The following is an 8,564-nucleotide window of genomic DNA, read 5'->3' as shown; positions in this document are numbered from 1 at the left end:
CTTTTGATCTCCATCTCCAAAGCATCATCATGATCTCCATCGTCACCAGCTCAACACCTTGATCTCCATCGTAGCGTCGTGGTCATCTCGCAACAATTGCTTCTACAACTATCGCTACTGCTTACTCATAAAGTAAATCAATTACATGGCGTTTGCATTTCATACAATAAAGAGACAAGCATAAGGCTCCTGCCAGTTGCCGATAACTTTTACAAAACCTGATCATCTCATACAACAACGTATATCACATAATGTCTTGACCATATCACATCACAACATGCCCTAAAAAAAGTTAGATGTCCTCTACTTTGTTGTTGCAAGTTTGACGTGGCTGCTACGGGCTTCTAGCAAGAACCGTTCTTACCTACGGCATAAAAACCACAACGGTGATTTATCAAGTTTGTTGTTTTAACCTTCAACAAGGACGGGCCGCTGTCAAATTCGATTCAACTAAAGTAGGAGAAACAGACACCTGCCAGCCACCTTTATGCAAAACTAGTTGCATGTCTGTCGGTGGAACCGGTCTCATGAACGTGGTCATGTAAGGTTGGTCCGGGCCGCTTCATCCAACAATACCGCCGAATCAAAATAAGACGTTGGTGGTAAGTAGTATGACGATCACCTCCCACAACTCTTTGTGTTCTAATTGTGCATATCATCTATGCATAGACCTGGCTTGGATGCCACTGTTAACGTAGCATGCAATTTAAAAAAAAAATCCTACGTTCACGCAAGATGTATCTAGGAGATGCATAGCAACGAGAGGGGGAGAGTGTGTCTACGTACCCTTGTAGACCGAAAGAGGAAGCGTACAACGCGGTTGATGTAGTCGAACCTCTTCTCGCTTCGACCAATCAAGCACCGAATGTACGACACCTCCTAGTTCTACACACGTTTGGCTCAATGACGTCCCTCAAACTCTTGATCCAGCAGAGTGTCGAGGAAGTAGATGAGTTTCGTCAACATGATGGCGTGGTGATGGTGATGGTGAAGTGATCCGCGCAGGGCTGCGCCTAAGCACTACGAGAATATGACCGGAGGCGTAAACTATGGAGGGGGGTGCCGCACACGGCTAACAGATGTTGTTGTGTGTTCTAGGCGCCCCCTCCCCATGTATATATAGGTGGGAGAGGAAGGGGATCAGCAGGGGGCGCCCCAAGTAGGAGGAATCCTACTTGGGCGCCTCCCGCAATTCGGCCTCCCCCCTTCCATATTCACCGGAGGGGAAAGGAAGGAGGAGGGAGGAGGGAAGGAAGAGGGAGGCTGAATCCCTCCCCTTCCTTTTTTATTCCCCTCTTTCCTTCCCCTCAGGTGTGGCCCATATGGGGGGCGCAACAGCCCCTACTGGCAGCTGTGTTTCCCCTCTTGGCCCATTAGGCACATATCTTTGCCAAGGGGGGTGCCTGGAACCCCTTCCAGTGACCCGATATATACCCGGTACCCTCAGGAACACTTCTGGTGTCCGAATACCATCATCCTATATATCAATCTTTACCTCTCGACCATTTCGAGACTCCTCATCATGTTCTTGATCTCGTCCGGGACTCCGAACAACATTTGGTCACCAAATCACCTAACTCATATAAGACAAAATTGTCATCAAACATTAAGCGTGCCGACCCTACGGGTTCGAGAACTATGTAGACATGACCGAGACACCTCTCCGGTCAATAACCAATAGCGGAACCTGGATTCTCATATTGTCTCCTACATATTCTACGAAGATCTTTATCGTTCGAACCGTAATGACAACATATGTTATTCCCTTTGTCATCGATATGTTACTTGCCCGAGATTCGATCGTCGGTATCTTCATACCTAGTTCAATCTCGTTATCGGAAAGTCTCTTTACTTGTTCCGTAATACATCATCCCGCAACTAACTCATTAGTCACTTTGCTTACAAGGCTTCTTATGATGTGCATTACCGAGAGGGCCCAGAGATACCTCTCCGATACTCAGAGTGACAAATCCTAATCTTGATCTATGCCAACCCGACAAACACCTTTGGAGATACCTCCAGTGCATCTTTATAATCACCCAGTTATGTTGTGATGTTTGATAGCACACAGGATATTCCTCCAGTATCCGGGAGTTGCATAATCTCATAATCAAAGGAATATGTATATGACATGAAGAAAGCAATAGCAATAAAACTGAATGAATGGGTCTTGTACATAACATCATTCTCCTAATGATGTGATCCCGTTTATCAAATGACAACACATGTCTATGGTTAGGAAACTTAACCATCTTCGATCAACGAGCTAGTCTAGTAGAGGCTTACTAGGGACACTGTATTTTGTCTATATATGTATCCACACATGTATCAAGTTTCCGGTTAATACAATTCTAGCATGAATAATAAAAATTAATCATGAAATAAGGAAATATAAAATAAAAACTTTATTATTGCCTCTAGGGTATATTTCCTTCAAACACACACCATGATCCCCAAGCCGTGTGCGGCGCCCGGTCTCCCTCCAGTTCTAGTTTCTCCTCCGTCCATATCCGTTGTGCTTGGCGAAGCCGTGCGGATAGTTTCACCAGCTCCGTCACCGTGCCTTCATGCTGCTGGAACTCATCTACAACTTCGCCTCTCTTGCTGGATCGAGAAGGCGAGGACGCCATTGAGTTGAACATGTGCTGAACGCGGAGGTTCCGTACGTTTAGTACTTGATCGAGACAGATCATAAGGTGTACGACTACATCAACCGCGTTGATAAACGCTTCCGCTTAGCGATCTACAAGGGTATGTAGATGCTCTCCCCCTTTCGTAGCTATGCATCTCCATGGATAGATCTTGCGTGTGCATAGAATTTTTTTGCTTTCCATGCAACGTTCCCCAACAAAAGAGACACAAGACAACCAGCAACGTGGTGACTATCGTTGGGCCTCCACCCTCCCCCGTCTTGATGTGCGACTAGCTAGAGCATGGCCTACTTGGAGAACAACAACATCATGGAGGTCGACGATGCCATGAAGGTGATCATGAGCGCCAAATGTGCACAATACACCCTTACTGCCACTACCATCAAGCTTTGAGGGGCACCTGCGACGTGCTGGGAATGAAAGAATTCACTTGCCCACATGCGGGGTTTAATTCAAGATCAATGCAAACAAGTATTGCAGAGCTTTTGAACAATTAAATCATAGAAATGCAAGTGGCTCTAGAACATGTAAGTTCTTTCTTATTGCAATGTTTATGTTTGATGTTTGCTACCTATGTTGCGTATCTATTGCATAGATCTTTGGCATTCTTAGGAGGGAGGGGGGGAGGGCATTCCATTTGGTTCATTGTTACCAATTTCTCAGCATGTGCCCCAAGTGACAAACTCATGTAGCATCCCTCAAGAACTCAAGTGCTTCCACAGAGAAGCAAAATTTGGATGGTGATGTTTGAAATATTGAATTTGAATTGTCTTTGAATTATATGTGCTGTAATATTTATATTTGAATATTGTGATCCAAGACAAATATGAAGTATATAGATGTTGTAGAAGAAGAGACAAACTAGAAGAACAAATTTGGTTGATGGCTCTCAGATGCATATATGGGGGTGACAATTTTTTTTTGAGAATATATGGGGGTGACAGATGAGTAGAATCCTTGGAGATGATCTAAGGTGCACTATCAGCTACTATATACTTGTCTAGTCCAATCTCCATTTACATTACAATTATGCCCTAGTTTAGCCAACTTACTCATAAAAATGTACACACTTTATTTTTGCAATGAGCATAGTAAACCAGTACCATCGCAAAAAAGCATAGTAAAGCAGTAGTTTCAATAGATCAATCCTTCATGCACACAATTGCAATTGCAAGAAACATGCCAAGCGTGTAGATCCAGTGTATGTTTTTAGACGATGGGAGGATCATCCTCCCGGCCTCTACATCCTGCAATACTGCAAGATGCACGTCTCCAAAAGGTAGATGTGTCACACACTCCAATTTGCGGTGGACATAAGCGGCATTCAGTGTGAAACCTTAGCTTATATATTCCAAAACCATGTGAACAACCCATGACCATGGAGACAGACTTCAGAAGAGAAGCAGAATATAAGGTTGTCCCGGTAAATCCTTGTAAGAGTAAAGAGTAGTAGTTGATCAGCATTCAGCTGTAGACACCCATTTCTCGACCAAGCAGGACCTCAAGAACAAACAAATAAACAAAATATGAAATACAAACAATCTCTCAAGAACAAACAAATAAACCAAAGCTCTTAAAACTTCATAATAACACATATGCTGTAACCAGTATCCAGAGTCATCTTATTTAAATGAGGCACCATCTCTGCCGTTCATCTAGTCTTAACAAACAGACTATAAAGGTACACATACTCGTATCATATGACTTGCTTGTGAGCACCTTCCTCCGGGTATCAGTCACCGTCTCAATTCATTAAACCGGCATAAAGATGCAGGCAATTCAGATACTTCTTTCCCTTTTCACAGAATTTCAAGGACGCCTCTGAACTCGTTGTTCCTCCAAAGTTTAGTCCTGGCCGTTATCCTGCCTTGATATATTTGTTTCTCTGCTACCACCAGAGGTGGAATGTATGAGCTGTTTCTCACCACAGGATCTATGACCATACACTTGAGAGAAGTTGCATTCCGAAGCAGATAGAGTGCTAGCTCAAGCTGACCATGCAAACCGTAAAACCCGGTCATTCGGATAGTCTTCAGATGACTGTGCGGATGAGGCGGGGAGGTATCCTCAATTGTTTGCAAGACAGGAATTGCCAAGTTAAGATAAGACATCTGCATGATTTTTTTTGTGACGTATAATTAACAGATTTTTCAAAAAAAAACATAGTGTGGATTTTTTTCAAAAAAATATAGAGTGGAAAAATAGTTGCTTGTTATCATATCTCATATTTTTGCAAGAATATAACAATGCACAAAATGTTATGCGGAAAACGAGTTTTCTTTGGTGGTGCCTTTTAAGACTTTCTTGGTGCATCTGCACCAGGAGTTTAAACAAAATTATAAAGTAGCACCTCCAAGGTCTGAAAGTCCTGAGCTATGAGTTTAAACAAAATGATAGATATATATATTGTTGAACTATTTATATAAATTTACAAAGTATAGTGAAAAGCATATGTCAGTTTTTTGGGTGCATCACGCAAATGGATATATTTCTTCCCACCAAAATTTGGATGTGCATCTACATCTATGAACTTTATTCACATTTTTTCAACCTACCTTTTCGTATTTTTTTTTACTAAATGTACCCAAGTTCATGTTTGCATTTTGCATGGTAATATGAGAACACACTTACATGGAGTACCAACTCTTCCAAAAAGGGGGCTAGCTTCAAAATGTAAGCCAAACGAAGAATTCCACCAGTAGTTTCTGGCCACCCAGAAATATCTATCTTCAAGATCAAATGTCTCAGATTGGTAAGTCTGGTAGGATTTTTCACAAACCCCAGCACCAGTAACATTAGCAATTGGCAAATGTGAGACAAACAATGACCTCCTCGTACAGCGTAAAGAAATGGAAGCAAAACCATGAAGGCAGAACAGACCTCGGTGTTAATTTTGAAGTTTATGGAGAGAGACTGCACATGTGAAAGAGCATTGACAAGATCAGTGAAGACATAATTGAAACAGTCGGAGGACGAAAACAAACCAATCGTCGCCTCTGAAATTTTCAGAGGTTCACCAAGCATGATAGGTATAGCATGATCGTTGAACATGAAGGTGACAAGGTTTGGAGCCCGGATTTCTAACTTCAGCAGGAAACAGAACTGCACGTAGTTCCTGCGCTATGCTTAGCCCAGCCATTCTGCATCTGGTGATGCTTAGCCACTCAAGAACAGCACATACTGGGACCAAGCACGAGAATTCCCCTGTGATGATCACCATATGCAGAGAGAGTTTCTTAAGGTTCGCAAATCCGCAGAGATCAGGGAGTGGCGTTAAATAGACGAACCCTAGACGAAGAGACTTGACACAAGAACCACTACTGGCATCAAAAAGATGGAGTGGGAAGGTGTACATGTCATCCGTGTCGGTACTACTAACTTTCATTCCTGGACATAAATCAAGAACCAAATGTTTTGTTCTTGATGCGACAGAAAAGTTGACCCATCTATCAATGTGAGCCGTGTGCCTTTTCCGAAGCGCGAACTTGACCACAAACTTATTCAGGCTAGCTGATTGTAGCTGCCGCAGGATGCTGCTGATACGCCTGACGAACCTTGTCTTCGAGGTTTTTTGGCGGCCTAACATGGCATTGCTGCTGCGCATTGTGGCTCTGGTGAACACTAGTTTTGGGCAGCATTTCCAAAGCCGCTCCCACTTCCTAGACAGTATGCTCATCCGTACAGCTTCTTTCAGTGTCAATCGTGACAGTATGCAACGTAAAACATCCTGCAGAAGATGCAAAATTAACTCGACAGAATTCCTCAGTGTGTTTTAACCCACCAGGCGTATGCGTGTGTGCCACACAGACAAATCATGAATTTTTTTACAGGGTGTAGAGGGCTAAGCAATTTACTTACAAGAGGTAGATGGTGAAGCTGAAGGTCCTTGGACCTTGTGACCTTAATAGTTTTTTCCACACATTCTTCAGTGTTTGGTCCCTTCTCCGGAGCCATGGACGCACTCTTTTTCAGCATCAAAGTTACATTACCAGATCTGTTAAATTAATGTTGTATAAGAAAGCCAATTGATAAAGGAGGTCTGGCATGATTCTACATCATTCATTTTCGCATAACTATTGGATCCATCTGAGCATCTGTTGCATCTATTACCATGTAATACTTTTCTGCTTGTGGATGGTCAAATGTTCATAAAACATCACAAGAGGCTGGCTGGATGATTCTACGTGGTTAGCATCGTACAGTTTTGTAGAGTATCTCTGGTATTTTCTAAACTGACTGTGTTAGAAACTTAGAATACAGGTGGTAACTATGAGGAACAGCCAATAATGGGTTAAACTTCGGCTTCAAGTTTTCAAGTACGCTGCAGTAAACTGCGTTCGTAGTTAGCTTTCAGAAGAAGAAAAAAACACCAGGAGGACAGAACTAGTAAATGCTAAAGGCAGAAACATTGCTTTGATCATGAATCGTGATTTCTTAACAGAAATCTCCCATCCCGCCATATGCAACTAGTCTCAAATCCTTTCAAATGCTATAAAATTGTACTGAAAATCCAAATTACGGAACTACGAAGCAGATCATGTGAATCTCACATTACCACCATAGTTACATACTACCATATATTGTGTGAATGTGGATAATTTACACAGTTACGAAATAATACATCAAGTATCTTCTACATATTATTCTAGTATTCCCTCCGTCCTGAATTAGTTGTCTTAGATTTATTTAGATACGGCTGTATCTAAACACGTTTTAGTGTTAGGTACATCATTATCTAGACAAATCTAATAAGACAACTAATTTGGGACAGAGGGGATACATAACAATTAATATGATCATGTTTTCATCCCGTTCCTACCATGGAAACAAAAGGTTGACAGATTCACTACCACAAGGCTAATTGATTTAGCCTAAATGACTGAAACCTGTAGCCTAAATTAATGGTTCAAGAACCGGCAGCCCATCCAATACACACATCTCAGACGATACATACACCCAACCTAAAGGCGCAACAACGATAGAAGAGATAATTGGCAGGAGATGCAACGGGACAATAAGAATATAAGGAAAATGAGAAGACGAACATGTGACCGCCGATTGGCTTCCCTTTGTGTGCCTCTACGGAGACGGCGGCGCGAAGGCGGTTGATCACAGGCGTGCTGTGCGACAGAACTCCGCGGCGCGAGGACAGGAGGCGATCATGTCAGCCGGGTGGCAGAGCGACGGGAGACGCTCGACCGGGACGGCGGCGCGAGGACGGCCGATCGCGGGGGACACGGGTCAGGGTGGACGACACGAGCGGTCTTTTGGACCGGCTCGTGGCCCGCTCGGTCCTGGCCAGCTCGGGCCTGGCCCGATCAAAAAATCACTCGGTCCGAGCTCTAGAATCAGGCCCGATAAAGCTTCGGTCCGGTCCGGGCTTTAACCGAGCCGACCGACCGGACCGAGAATCACAGCAGCGACGCCGCCGTCTTCCTCTCCCATCCCAGCGGCGAGCGCCACCCACCGCACCAGCCACTCACCTGAGCTCTCCACTCCATCCCTTCCAGTTCCTCGATTCTGCAGGACATGTTTCGCTCAAAAAAACGCACACACGCACGCACCTGTGCCGCGGCCGCCGCCGTCCAGTGCACAACCTTTCGCGGACGCGGCGACCGGCCTCCCCACGACCAACCACCATGTCCAGGAGCTCCGCGACCATCAGATCTACGTCCCCGCAGAATGAATCGGCCTGATTCGTTCCGAAGCCATCGCCATCTTCCTCCTTACCGAACTCCTGCCGCCGTCATTCATCGTTGATTATGTCGCCGTCATTGCTTCCCCGGCCTCCCTGACCACACCATCGTGTTCTACGTGAGTCACTGCAACTTCCCGCTCTGTTCCCCCTTCTGATTAGGGCCTAGAGCCTTCACTCCCCGACGCCATGGTCACCCTCTCGCCGCCGGTGAGTGG

General features: G+C 44.4%; 1 pseudogene; it reads right to left on the bottom strand.

The window, feature by feature from the left end:
* Nucleotides 1–5,429: 5,429 nt before the first annotated feature.
* LOC119358069 lies at nt 5,430–8,313 on the bottom strand (annotated as a pseudogene).
* Nucleotides 8,314–8,564: the final 251 nt, after the last annotated feature.

This window comes from Triticum dicoccoides, chromosome 2A, assembly GCF_002162155.2.
Source record: "Triticum dicoccoides isolate Atlit2015 ecotype Zavitan chromosome 2A, WEW_v2.0, whole genome shotgun sequence".
NCBI classification, from domain to species: domain Eukaryota; kingdom Viridiplantae; phylum Streptophyta; class Magnoliopsida; order Poales; family Poaceae; genus Triticum; species Triticum dicoccoides.
Note: the sequence above shows the minus strand (reverse complement) of the source record. Positions and strands in the feature narration are given on the sequence as shown.